The sequence below is a fragment of the Balaenoptera musculus genome, chromosome 5 (assembly GCF_009873245.2).
Source record: "Balaenoptera musculus isolate JJ_BM4_2016_0621 chromosome 5, mBalMus1.pri.v3, whole genome shotgun sequence".
Lineage (NCBI taxonomy): Eukaryota > Metazoa > Chordata > Mammalia > Artiodactyla > Balaenopteridae > Balaenoptera > Balaenoptera musculus.
In genome coordinates this window covers 19,538,933-19,553,756 of record NC_045789.1, presented here as the reverse complement: position 1 = coordinate 19,553,756, position 14,824 = coordinate 19,538,933, and positions in this window count along the sequence as shown.

The following is a 14,824-nucleotide window of genomic DNA, read 5'->3' as shown; positions in this document are numbered from 1 at the left end:
TTTCTATACGGCTTTAAGAAATGCTAAATTTTGCAGGAATATAACAACGATGTGATTCTAGGGAAGCTTGTTCTCACAGTTATTCAGAACTTTACCAAGAATTCTCTGATATTTTGGAAAACAAAATCTCCTGGTAAAGTGGCTCAGAGTTTCTGAATTGGCAGTAAATGCACCAAGATTGCTGTCACCACCGTAATTGGAATTATATACAACGATGCCGATTTGTTCTCATTTAAAAACATTAAATATAAAGTTTGAATCGAGTTGAATGTTATCTGCCTTTTCTTAAATTTAAACTGAAGAAAAATTTAAGCAAACATCTGATTACTTAGTGTAGTTGAAGCCAAGTACTTACCTATTAAATTATGTATTATTTCATTAAAATGTATTTATCTTTAATTCTCCTCTCTATTGTAACTATAGCTGCATACCCACATATACAAAATTATACTTAAATTATATGTGTAGAGAGATTATCTTATCTCTTCCTTATAAGAAGAGGGAAATCTGGACACAGACACAGAGGAGAAGCCACGTGACGATGGAGGCAGAGGTGGGGGTTATGCAGCCCCAAGTCCAGGGGCGCCAAGGATTTCTGGAGACCAGAGAAGCCGGGAGAGGCCAGGGCAGATTCCCTGAAGTTCTAGCAGGAACCAACCACACCTTCATTGTGTATTTCCAGCGTCCAGAGCTGCGAGAGAGAAATCTCTGCTGTTGTGACCTCCCCCCACCCCGGCTTGTGGCATGTTGTCACGGTCGCCCCAGGATCCCCACACCTGCCAGATGATGAGACACGAGGCATCGGAGGAAAGAGCCCCTCGGCATCTGGACGAGCATCTCTACACACACGTCTGGGTGCTGAAGATGGAGGACACGCAGCCGCCTCCGCACCCGAGCCGGGCGTCGGGCTGCCCTGCCGTCCCGCTCGCTCCTGTCGTATGTCCAGTGGATGACCAGCCTCTGCTGATGCAGGCGCCCCACCGCTGTCCTGCGACCTCCCCACGCACATCCCACCCACAGGCCGTGCTCCGGCCCTGGCCGCTCAGCAGCCTCAGCTTGGCTGCAGCGACGGGTCAGGGGACCCGCTGACCCCTCCCAGCCCAGGGGCAGTGCCGAAGCAGGAGGCCCAGGGCAGCCGCCCTCCGTCCCGGACCAGGTGAGGCCTGGAGCGGGCACCTCGAGCTCCTCAGGGCCCTGGATGCAGCCCCACGTGCCACCAGCCCCACACACTCCCCGGCAGGCTGGAGGCTCCGTGTCCTCAGGCACAAGGCACTTCTCGAAGGCGGCCCTGGGGTGTGTCTTCAAACCGCTCCACGTTTGGCCCAACCTGGCAGGGAGCCCGCGGCCGGCCGCCTTCGCAGGAGCAGACAGAGGGCATCCCTGAGGCCCCCGTGCCTCTGCCCCTAAGTGACCCCGCCCGTCGCAGACCAGGCCGCCCGCCTCTGACCACCGCATCCCCCCGCCAGCTCCGGCCCGGCCCTCTAGAGACTCCTCACTCCCCGGAGGGCAGGGCTGACCGCCCCTCGGCCTCCCTCCCGCCTCTGCCTGTCCGTCCATCCTCCCTGAGTCAGGACACCGCTTCCTCCGTGAGGCTCCTGGATTCCGGCCTGGGGGACCCACATGTCCCCACTAGCTGTGTTGACCACGAGGATTGTCACCTCAAGAGGCCCCGGAAGACGGACCCCCGGGACGTCAGAATGGGACTTTGTGTGCAGATGGGCCACCGCAGAGCTGCCCGGGCTGAGACGAGGTCCCTGACCTGTGTGCGGGCTTCCTCATGGGGGACATTTGGACCCAGACACACGGGGGAGAAGGCGATGTCACGGCAGAGACAGAGATGGGGCTGGGAGTGGCCTGGGACCGACCGACCCCAGAACCCGCGGCGGAGCGGGCCCCCAGCACCTTGACCTCGGGCTCCAGGCCTGAGAGGAAGCGTCACCTGTCCCAACCCCACCCCCCCGTCTGGTGTCCTGTGCCGGGACCGCAGGAATCCCACACCCGGCCTGCGGGGCGCAGCGCGGTGCTTGCTGACACCCAGGACCGTCACCGGCCGCCTCCCCTCTGGGCATGACGCCCACTCCTCCTCGGGGAGGGACCCAGGGCCCAGGACCCCCGTCCCACACGTCCCCATCACGGCGACCTCTCCCCCTCCCCCAGCCACCCCTGGGGCATCTCAGGACCCCGAAAGGAGCCGCAGCGGTGTGGTGACCTCGGCGAGTGGCCACAGGCCACCACACCCATCCCCAGACCTGAGTGTGGCCATCTGAGAAGGGATCCACCAGCCCCCCACCAGCCCCCCGACCCAGGCGCCCCGTTTCACAGGGCAGGTCCTCTTGCCGAGTCTCTGGAGGGAGCTGTCGAGCAGGGGTGACGGAGGCCTGTGAACATGTGGGCCGGAGAGGTCCTCCCCAGGAGCCCAGCCACAGTGAGCCCAGGACGTGCCCATCCCTCCCCTGCTGTACCCCACGGGGTGAGGAGAAAGCCCCAGTGACCCCCAAGAAGAGACATGACACCCAGAGGACTAGACCATCCACAGACCGGGGACTGAGTGTCCACCTCATTCCCCCGGAGAGAACGATGTCTTCACCGGGGCTGCAGACTGGCCCATGTGCCCACAAACACCCAGCTTCAGGGAACCAGCCACACAGAAAACCCCCTTCCAGGGTCCCCTGTGTTAATAGACCCAGCCTTCGGGGGAGGGGGGCCGGCCCGAGCGAGGATGCACGTGCTCCAGCGCCGGACACTCACTGCCCGTCGCGCTGCCCGTCCCCCGTCCCTCTCCTGCTGCCTGTGCTCTCACCCCCTCAGGGACCCTCCTCTCCAGGCTCCAAGCACCCACGTTTCCCACCTCCACCCCGTCACTCTCCACTTCAATGTGCCTGTTCCCCCGCCAGGTGAAGGGGAGGGTGAATGCCCGGCACCTGTGTTTCCAGCGGTGTAGATGGGGCTTCTCTTCTCTTGGCGGCTGGGGTCTGGCCGGACACCGGGTGGTTTCCAGCGGTGCGGGGCTAGGCGCCGCCCAGCCGGAAGCAGCCCTGATCCCCACGCCTGCAGCGCCGCCTGCTGGTCTCTCCGTCCTCCAGTCGGGCACCGTCTTCGCCTTCCCCGCTGCCTCGGAGGGTCCGCCTCCTCCCTGTCCGGCGATCAGCCCCTCCTCCCCACCGCCATCACCCCCAGCTCCACACCCCTCGTCCAGCCTCAGGGATGACCCAGGACCCTCCCTGGGCTCCCCTGCCTGCCCACCCTGGGTCGGTGTCCTCAATCCACCTGCGCGGACAGGTGAGGGTTCCTTCCAGAAGTTCCCAAAGGCTTCACGCCAACATCCTCCCCGAGGTCAATCCCGTTTCCTGTCGGGATGTTCCACCGTCACCAAGCCCCCAACTCCATGGCGAGGGCAGGCATCAGGGCTGCTGCATGCACCGCTATGGGTCCTGCTGTATACACAGGCGTGACCCTGCCCCAGGATGCAGGAAAGGCAGCCCTACCGCGGGATGTGGGGAGACGGACTGACCGCCGGGTGGACGTCCGCTCTCGGCTCACCAGGCAAGGGCAGCCGTGTTCTTGCTCCTTAGACCCTTTCTCACCCGACCTGACTGAGACTGGCTTTGTTCCCACCCCCGCTGTCCCTCCATTGGCCTCGCTCTTGTCGTGAGCAGAGTGGGACAGTGTGGTCAGCGGTCACAGGCTGAGGCACACGGGCACTGTGCAACCGCGTGCACCCACGCTGACCACACGCAACGGGCACTGCACCAGGGCCTGTGCACTACAGGTTCACCTGCCCACAGGGAGGCCGGGCCTCTGCTCCTGACTCCGGGAGGTCACCTTGAGTCTGACGGGAGTGTCTGTGCTCTGTGGGCCTCCACCTCACTCCAGGCTGGTCTGCGCTGACGGCATGATGCATGGTGGGACATCCCTTCCTGAGTCCCGAGGCAGCCCCTCGGGGGCTGGAGGCTGAGGTCAGGCACATGGTGGTCCCCATGCTGATGTGACAGACCCCAATAAATCCTGCACCTCAGGACTCAAGTGGGCTTCCCTGGGCTGCCACAGGTGAGGACGCTGGACCCTGCTCCTCACCTCTGTCCTCGCTGGTTTTAATCTGCATCCTTCACCATAATAAACCCTGATTATAACATCTTCAGGGAGTTCTGGGAGCCTCCAAGAAAAAAGAAGCCAGGGAAGGGGTCTCTGGGTCCCCAGTGCTGCAGTGGGGGTCAGAAGTGGGGGGAGGTCTTGGGCCCTGGAATCTGAAGGGCCCCTCTACCAGGGGAGGGTAGGAGACCCCGGATGGAAGTTTAACTGAGTCCAAGGCCCTCCTGGGTAGGAGGCATCCTAGCCCCGGGGATCACAAAGAGGCTGGCTCCCTCCCCTCAGCCCGCAGGCCTGGTCCCTGCTCTTGAGAAATTCCCTAGGGTGTAGTCCCGGTGCTGGAGGTGCCCTGATGCTGTGGCCTCCTGAGCCTCCAGTGAGGATAACGGGAGCGGGGGAAGACTTGTTCGCAGAAAGGGAGCTTCTGCCAGAACGAAGCCTGGGTCTGCTGCTCCCGACCCCAGGTGCACTGGGGCAGGAATGTGAGGGCGAGGTTCCTTCCCCTCCCAAGACACACAGGCCACGTGGGTGCTGGTCACTGGACTCCCACACAATACTAAAATCTCCCACGCAGGACTGTTGGGTGAGAGACACCATTTAAAGACTATTAATGGGGCCGGGGGGGCCCAGGGGGAGAGGCTGGGGGCGGGGAGAGTTGGAAAATCACCCAAGGATGCGCTCTCCCTGCAGCAACCCTCCAGGTGAGCCCAGGTGGAAGTGGGCCCCTCAAGTCAGAGCCCTCACGGCTCAGACACCCCCATTCTGGGCCTTTGGGGGACGAATACCCAAGCACCCGCAGTACTTGCTTACCCTGCTGCAGTTAGGGCCTGCCCTGTCTTCTTCATGGCCAAGTTCTCAGCCCTCCCAGAAGGCCTCTTGGGGGCTAATGGGATGGGGGTGTCTATGGCAAGAGCAGGGGTCCTTGACTGGATGGGGGTGTCCACAGCAGGGCTGGAGGCCACGTGGCAGGCAGAAGGGCGTCCACCCATCTTGCCGGTCCACACGTCATGGTCATAGGCCCGCACACAGCACCAGGCTGTGGACGTGGTAGACGGTACAGTGGTCAGGGACTGGTCCAGCGCATGCAGGCGTCTGACAGTCACGTGGTCAGTGTGGAGTGTTCACAGGGAGCCCTGGCCGTGCTCCCACACTCCCGGGAAGGACACGTCAGCATGGTCCCTGGAATGACCCTCCCGGGGAGGTCAGCCAGCAGTGCCCCTCACCCAACCTCACTAAGATACCACAAGAAACAAGAGACAACTCCGTGCAGAAAGACAGAACATCACCAGCCTGATGCTGTCCTGAGGAAGGTCGGCTGGCATCTGGGACCTGGGTGCTATAGTGGGTTGAATGGGGGGCTCCCAAAAGTTATGGCCACGTCATGCCCCCAGAATCTGAGGATGGAACCTTATTTGCAAGTAGGGTCTTTGCAGGTACAATTAGTTATGGATCTGGAGATGAGGTCATCCTGGATCAGGGTGGCCCTAAATCAATGACAGTGTCCTTCTAAGAGACAAGAAGAGAGACACAGAGGAGACAGCAGGTGAAGACGGAGGCAGGATGGGAGAGATGTGGTCACAAGCTCAGGGATGCCTGGAGCCCCCCAAAGCTGGAAGAGGCAGGCAGGACCCTCCCCTGGAGCCTCCGGAGGGAGCGCGGCCCTGGGACACCTTGACCTCAGACGTCTGGTCTCCAGGACTGAGAGAGGACAGGTTTCTGTTGCTCTGAGCCTCCGTTTGTGGTCGTTTGTCACAGTTGCCCCGGGAAGCTAATGCAGCTGGTGAGCAGCTCCCTGCCCTGATCTAAACCCTCCCGCCTCCCGTTAGGGGCAGCCCCCTGCGCCTGTGCTGTTTGCACAATCCATGTGGTTCATGCTGAGCCCCAGCTCCCCTTGTGGGCACTGGCATTTTGGAGGATGAGGGCAGACAACACCACGTGACCAGCCCCCAGCCGGGTGCCAAGTCTATAGTGAACTTCCCTGGGGGGACAGGGGGTGGGTAACTGTCATGGTTCTGCCCTTCGTCGCTGGGGGAAGAGACACCCTAGAGACCCTCGAGGGAAGGAGGGGGCATGAAGGGTCATGAGGTGAGCGGAGCAGGGGCCCTCCCTCCCGTGCATCCCTACTGCATGCTGTGACCCATCTCAGCTGTGAGCACACAAGCCACAAGCATGTGCTGGGTCCTGTGAGCCTCCCAGCCAGTCCCTGAAGGTGAGGGCGGCCCTGCAGACCCTAGCCCTTTCCTCCATGTCGAGTAGGTGGAAGACCCACTTCTCCTTGCCATTCCAGAAGCGGTTCTGGAGCTGATCCGGGAGGGGTTCTGGGGTTTTGCGGGCTGAGCCCTGTTGCTATGAACCCACTTCCCCACAGGAGCATCCAGAGCAAGCTGTTTGCCCTGTTGCCTGAATGCCCTCCACCAATACCCTCAGGAAAGAATCAGAGAGGACGCTCACACACCTGCCCCTCCCTGCGCATGGGGCTCTCATGGGCAGGCCCCTCCCAGGGCATGGGACCCACCCGGGCAGGCACCCGGCAGGACTGGGCACACAGGAACCGTGCACGTAGCCCTCGTGGCAGAACACCCCCTGACCACCTGCTGGTCAGAGCTGACCCTGAGCACCCCAGGGCAGGACCTGAACTAACAAACAGCAGCTCCTGGACAGGTCTGTGACCCTGGGCTTCACTCGCGTGGCCTCCTTCCACCGGGGCTTCCAGAGGCTTCCGCTGCACCTGGGGCACTGGGCTCCTGTCTCCACCCACCAGCCCTCCTCTCCCTGACTCCTGGGTGCTTCTCAGTAGGGGAAGGTCTTCTTGAAATTGTCCCCCACTCTTGGATGAGATAAAACGATTAGAAAACAAGCCAGAGCTGCAGCCCCTTGTCTATCCTGACCCTCAGGACGCCACGCATGTTCCTTGGACCTGGCCGGTGCGGCAGGGCCCATTTTCTGCATCTATGAGCCCCTGATCAATGAGGATTGGCTGACCTGGGCAGCCTGACCCGGCCGGCCAGCCCTTCCCAGGTGTGCCTGGGTTGAGCTCTGTATGGACAACCCTCCAGGCAGCAAGAGACCCTGCAGCTGTGCCTGAGGCCATACTCTCTGGCCCATCAGCGCTGTGGGGCTGGGCTGGTGGGAGGGAGCGAGGGGCCGCAGCCTCGTGGGTGGCCCGGTGTGAGTGGGGCTCTGCCGCACCCTCTGCAGGAGCTGCCGGGCTGCTCTGCTACGTAAGGAAGAGGATGTGCCGCCCGTACCTGCCACTGGAAGTTCTTCCTGGGCAGAGGTGAGGAAGCAAGAGAAAAGGCAGTGGGGGCCCGGAGAGGAGGGGTAGCTCAGGTAGGGAAATGGAAAGCTTCCAGAAGAGCGCCCGGGGCCAGGACCATCTCGCATGGCCTGTGGGAGCCAACTCAGCAAGCGTGCTGTCGCTGGCGTGGCTCGAAGCCCTTTCCTCCAGCCTGTAAGGCCCTTGCGCATGTTTATTTAGGTTTGCTTCCCCGGGATGGGCGGATAAAGTTCAGGAGCAGCTGGCCGGGGGGCTCAGCGAAGGTTTGCTCAGACACGCCTCCGCTCCAGCTTTCCAGTGAGGACGCTTCTTGGTGGAGGTTGCTGGCTGCGTGTGAGAAAATTCCCCACTTCTGACCAACCTCAGAATTGTTCATCAGTGTAGCGAGTGTCCTGATAGGGTTTTCATCTGTGTAACTGGCAGGTTCTTAATTAGCAGCGTGAATGGTGACATCAAGGTCCTGAATCAGGATGGAAATATGTACCCCTCACATGTACAGGTGTAAGAACCTGGGGAGGCCGTGTGCAGCCGGCACCCTTAGGGATGGGCTTCCGACTGACCCTTCAACATTCTGGTGTCCAGCGACTGCTTTAGGATTTCTGGGGCCCAGTGCTGGCTCTAAGGGTTCCGTAATCCAGCGTCTGTCTGCCTTTAGTGAGAGCCACACTTCGAGGATCCTACAGAGCAGGGTCTGTGTGACCGTTCTGTGGCTTCTCTAACAAATGACCACAAGCTGGGTGTTTAAAACAACAGGAATTCATCCTCCCCCAGTCCTGGAGACCAGGCATCTGAGATCAAGGTGTCGCAGGACTGAAGTCCCTCCAGAGCCTCCAGGATAGGGTTCTTCCTGCCTTTTCCAGCTTCTGGGAGCTCCAGGCGTCCCCAGGCTTGTGGCTGCATCCCTCCCGTCTCTGCCTCCGTCTTCACGTGCCTTCTCCTCTGTGTCTGTGTCTCTTCTCTTCTGTCTCCTACAAGAACGCTGTCATTGGATTTAGGGCCACTCTAAACCAAGATGACCTCATCTCGAGATCCTTAACTACATCTGCAAAGACCCTTTTCCCAAACATGGTCCTGTTCACGTGTTCTGGGGGGGACACATCTTTTGGGGTCACCATTCAACCCATTATCTGTGTGTGAAATAACCCTGTCATTTTAGGAGATTACCAAGGTCCCGTATAGACTGGCACAGACAGCAGCCATGTGGGTAGGGGTCTGGGGAGAATGAGGACCCTGGAATCACCTGGAAGGGATGAAGTCCTGGCTGCATTAGGTGAGCTCTTCCACCACGGGGCCCGTGGAAACAGCCACTCCACTCTGTCCGTGGAAAGGGACCCAGTGCCGAGTCCAGAAGTGGTTACCTTGCAAAACTGGCTCTTCTGGGATTTCATCATCAATAGCATCATGTAACCAATAACTACGGGCTTGGAGAAATCGCTTTCTGGTGTGTGATGATGGCACAGTCACTTTAAGCTCATCAAGCCTAGAATAGGAATGTTTGAAGGAGAAGAGTTTGGGAGACTCTGAAGGAATCCTCTTCGGGAGATGGTGAACCAATCCTCCTTGGTTGTCAAGGAAACTGCTTTGAAGCACCATCACCTGAGTGGTGGTCTCAGCGTGAGCTGGGGTTTGAGAAAAGTGTGATGAGATTAAGCCTTACTTTCTGTAACAGCTGGGGAGGGGTTTGTAAAGCACCTTGGCTTTTAGGGCAAAGGTTCTTTGCTGGAACAAAGTGTCTCCCAAAATGGGCTGAGGCTCAAGGTGTCTCTGCCCCCTTCATGCGAGAGTCCAGGGCAGGTGGGTGTCAGGGCCCAGGTTCGGTCCACCTTGTTTCTCCCCCCTGCTTCCGGGTGGAGAGCTCCAACCAGCTGGGTGTGGTGACCACATGGGCACCAAGCCCTCCATCCTAGGATGCAGGATGGCCAAGGCCCTCACCACCTCCACCCCTTCCCCTTGGTGACAGGAGACACTGTGTCCCAGCTGCAAGGGGTGGGAAGGCTGGGACGTGCAGGGGAGCCATGAGCAGGTAAAAGGAAAATGGGTTCTGATGGGCAGCTGGACGGCTCTGCTGTGAGGGTCGCCCAGACACCAGCACACAGTCTCTGGGTCCTGTGAAATGTGATTACACATCAGCACGAGCTCTTCCATGCTTTGTGGTTCTGGAAATCCTATAGCAGGTGGTTCACAGCAGGTGAAGCTAATGCTCTCACTGAAGGTGGTCAAGCCAAAGGTCTGCAGTTCAGACTGAAGGTGCTGATGTACATACAGGACAAAACCATCTCGTGTGAATGTAGTTCAGGCACGTTTAACGTGAATGCAATTGTGTTATGCCTAAATCTTCTATCTTGTGCCTCTCCTCAGGGATTCCCTCCTCAGTTCCTGAGGTTCCTGTAACTCACGTATGGGGGAATGGAGAGTGGCTCTGTCCAGTCTGAGCGCTGAGTTACCCTGTCTGTGAGTCTGCTCGGGGCTGCCATAACGAGTACCACAGACAGGGCAGCTTAAACAACAGACCAGTCTCCTAGTCCTGGATGCTGTCTGAGATCAAGATGCCTGCAGGCTGGTTTCTCCTGAGGCCTCTCCCCTTGGCGTATAGACAGCCATCTCTTCTCCCCATGTCCTCACATGGTCTCCCCCTGTGCCTAAATGTGTCCTAATCTCTTCTTGCAGGACATCAGTACTATTGAATTAGGATCCACCCTAGTGACTGCATTTTACCTTGATCACCTCTTTTTTTTTTCCTCTGTAGAAATACTTTTACTCAGTTGAATGACTCTTACATTTTCAATATCTACAAGCTTCCATTAAAGAAAATATCTAATTGTTTTTTCAAACATAATGAAAAACTGCCTATTATCCCCCTGTGCCCTTTACACAGTAAGTCCCCTACATATGAACGAGTTCCTTTCTGAGAGCGGGTTCGTTATTAGGTTACCCAACCAACACAATCGGCTATACAGTACTGTACTGTAATAGGTTTATAATACTTTTCACACAAATAATACATAAAAAACAAACACAAAAATAAAGAAAACATTTTTAATCTTACAGGGCAGTACCTTGAAAAGTACAGTAGTACAGTACAACAGCTGGCATCAGGGGCTGGCATCGAGTGAACAGGCAAGAAGAGTTACTGACTGGAGGAGGGAGAGGAGGTGGGAGATGGTAGAGCTGAAGGATTATCAGCAGTAGAAAACAGAGGGCAAGCTGCAATTTCACTCACTCCTGACGTGGATGGCACAGGTTCTGGTTCCTTGCTGGATTCAATTCTATGTACCCTCTTGAAAAGTGATCCAGTGATGTCTGGGTAGTAGCTCTTTTCATCTCATCATAGATGACATGGTAGCACTGGACTGCATTCTGAACAGCTGCTGCAACCTTTGTGTACCGTTCTACATTCAGGTCCTTGCCTCAAAAACTAACAGTGTGTCCTCAAAAAAAAAAAAATCCCCTTGCCATTTCCTGTGTTGTGAATCTCTTTGGTTCTTCAGTTATTCTTCTTCCTCTTGTTCTCTTCCCCCTTTCTCTGGGCCTCCAATTCCATCAGGTCTTCATTAGTAAGCTCCTCATGTTGCACAGCACGATCGCGTCTTTGAAAGTTTGCAACTTGAAGGTTTGTACGTAGGGGGCTTACTGTATAAGAATGCCCTGTGTGTCCATTACATAAAACTCCTATAAAACATTTTATTGGTATTCAGAGCTGAATTGTGTGTTATATTTTGTTGGATAATATAAGCTACATATAATAAACCGTTTATGTCTCCACATAGCAAAGAATTTGTTTCTCCTTATTCACTGAGTGTACAAACAGTAGTTACTGTATTGTAGTTCCTACTATGTGCCAGGAACTGTGTTAGTCACTGAGAGTAAAGCAGTCATAAAATAACAGATACAGGCCATTCTTTCATAAATACGGTGTAGTATAGTACATAAAAATAGACTGTGAACATTCTATGAATGAAAATTTATAAAGTTGTAAGTTCATAGAGCCTAGGAATTCATTATAGTCATGCTAGTTAGGGAAGGGCTCTTGATTAAGTAATATAAAGCAGATATCTAAAGAAGGAAAGTTAGGTAAGTAGGAAAATGATTAAGAGGGGAGAGAAAACAATAGAAGGGAAAAGCCTTCTAAGCAGAAGATACAGTATGAAAAAAGGAACATAAAAGTTTGGGGTAAATTTATGAAATATTGTCTTTTCAGCTCTGGTATCTAAGAGTTGCAAGTAGATCAGTTAGAAGATAAGTCGATAGTAAGAAAGCGGGGAGAGTGTGATGACTACTTGAGCAAGCATGGTGACAGTGGAAAGGAAATAAAGTTGTTCTTAGTGGAATTTTGGAGAGAGATAAACAGATACGACTTAGAGATACATAGGATATAATATGTGAGGGCAAGTAAGTGTGACTTCTCAGTATCTGTCATATTCATAAAGATGAATAGTGGTATCAGTCACTGAGATGATACAAACCCTAGAGGAGACACAGTTAATTTTCTTGCTGGGGAGGACAAGGGAAGAGATTCTGAACTTATTTGGAATATGTTCAATTTGAGGTAACTTTGGCCTTGATTTAACATATTTCAAATACTCTACTTTGTGCCAAGAAAAGTTTTAGTTCCTTTAGGTATTAAGTGAACAATTAGAGATGTGAGTCTGGAGCTCAATGAAGAAGTTTAAATATAAATTTGCAAATAATTGGCATATAGATGATATATAGATGATGATGGAAGCTTTTTAACAGGAATAAGGTGAGAGTGAGAAGAGAAAAGATACAGCACTGAGTCTTGAGGAACTCCAGTGTTGAGAGAGAGAGAGGTGATAATCTAGAAAAAGATCGAGAAACAGGAGCCAGATATAGCAGAATAAGATACACACGGCTTGAGCGGCAAAATCCAAGGAAAATGTTTTGCAAAGGAAGTAATTCACCAGACAATTAAGAAACCTAAAAATATGCCTCTGAATTAACCTCCAGGAGGTCCTCAGTAATTAGAGTGAGTGTTGTTTTGATGGAATGATTGGAGCACAAGACACCTGAATGGGGTTGAAGAGGAAAAAAAAAGTGAGAAAGTGGATACAGCATATGTCAACCACTCTAAAGAAACTTCATTGTGAAGAAGGAACTGATGTTGTAGTTTCGGAGGTTACATATGGCCCAATCGACTATTTTAAAGATAATTCGACAATGCTTCATTGACAGTTGAAAGGTTTTATTATACAGTAAGTAGTTGACAAAATAGATTGTGTAGGATTCCTGATAAGGAGGGTGGAGACAACATTGCTGTGGTTCTGAACAGTATGTATAGCGCTGATGCTCCAATATTCTCCAGTAGTACATGTGACCCTTTTTGGAAATGGAGAAAACAGATGATCAAGCTTTAGAATTTGTCCCCTGGGTGCAATGAGAATAAAAAAGTGAACGAGGTTTAGCATATTGGCATGAGAGTTATTAAAATAATGAGCCATGGAGCAAAGACTGAATATGGAGGGGTAAATGATGAGGGCAATGGATGGAGATATGGAAATACGGAAAAGTGGAGATTCGTGTGGGATCAAAAGAATGTATGGATGGAAGTAATTCACAAGGGAGCTGAGAAGGTTGGTCTAGAGAGCAAAGGTGAGTGGTAGGAGTCCTATCAGGTGGAACAAGACTTACCTTATGATGTAGGATTATGTGGCTGAGGAAGGAGGGGGAAAAATCATTGGAGATGAAGATATTAAAGAACAGAGAGGCTGAATGTTAGGATGCTCACCTATATGGAAAGTGGGGTCACCCAGAATATTGGCAATAAATGGGGTGAGAGGAATACCGGAGTTAGATGCTGACATGCTACAGATAATAGCAGGAAGAGGAATGTTGGGTGGTATAGCACAAGGACACATGCCTCAAAGTGCAGAATATCTACAAGATCTACAAGATTAGTGAGTATAGATCTGGACCTTATACCAACGAACAAACAGAACATCAAGCACAGCAAACAAAGTTGAAGTGCATATGGGGTGAGTGAATAGTCACCACTGGGTAGGGTTACATATAAAGTAATTCTCAAGGAAGGGGACATACTTCAGTTAAGGCATGAAACACTTAAAAACACATTGATAGTGACAGTATATAACGTTTAGGTGAAGAGCAATAAGGTTACTCAATTAAATCTTATTGAGATGAAGTTGGAGTAGATGATGGATTGAAAGGGGAGGGTGTGGAATTGTGAGTGGGGAAAAGAGGACACTATATGATTTTCAGTGAAGACAGTTTTTGGGTAGTGTGCATAAAATTTAAATAGAGGTTACCATCTGTTTTACATTCCATTCCATTCTGTGGTTCAAAATCCTACAGGGACAACAGGCTCACGTCTCCTACCCACTCCCTTAACTCTGACAAAACAACAACTATAATCATCAGGCTTGTTTTTTTGTTTTCCTTTCTTAAGCTAACAGAGGTGAGGATAATTACCAACATGGTAGCAATCCTTAGCCACTGCCTACAAGCATAATTCCTCCTCCATTATTTCAAAAATTGTCATTTTATGAATACATCAGATACTATGCTTGGATACTATAAGACTGGAGCAAGTTAAAATACAGATGGAATCACTTGTGCATATTCATAATCGTTTCTCATTACTGGAGGCTGCCCGTCACTGTATTTTCAAACACATCAGCTTGAAACATTTGGTATTTGCATAAATAGTGTTCATCATGAAAGCATTAACATTGTGTTAGAAGGTGAAGTAAGTGCAATAAATGCATCTGTTTTAACATTATTGATCTCTTTAAAAACTCCATCACCAAATACAGCCACATCCTGGGGTCCTGGGGGTTAGGGATTCAGCATATGAATTTTGGGGGACACGACTGAGCCCACACCATCCTGCTTAGGAACCGACATGTGCCTTAGTCCCTTCTTCCCTCAAGTCACACAGGGATCATGCAATGGCCCAGGGAGAGGCCACTCCTGCAGTGTTTGTGTCCCAGCTGGGGAACCCTTCTCTGCTCTCTTTAATCACGCAGCGGCAGTGCCAGCCCCCTCCTGAGGTGAGCAGTTCTGGAATTTTGTACTGTGTTGCCTGGCCTGCTGAGGTGCTCATTGTCAGGGAACCCAGGAGCCAGCAGCCTAGTAGGGATACCGGGGACTCTCAGGGCCTTGGCATATGTCTCTCTCACCAGACACCCCAGCAAATGAGGGAGAATCTTTGGGGGGATCACAGGAAGGAGAGAGTCACAGTCTCATTTATGCTTCAGAAAGACCACGTTGGGGTGGGATGTGAGATGCACTGGGGGGCAGGGAACTTTGTCAGAGCCTGATTGAGGAACCTGGCACAAGATCGGGCTTGGGCCAGGGCTGTGGGTGTAGAGGGGAATTAGCCTGGGGACTGGCCACAGACTCTGGAGGACGAGCTGACAGTCACTGGAGCACAAGGAGAGTGGGAGCCTGGGAGGCCCCAGTGTTACCAAACCAAACTCGATTCCA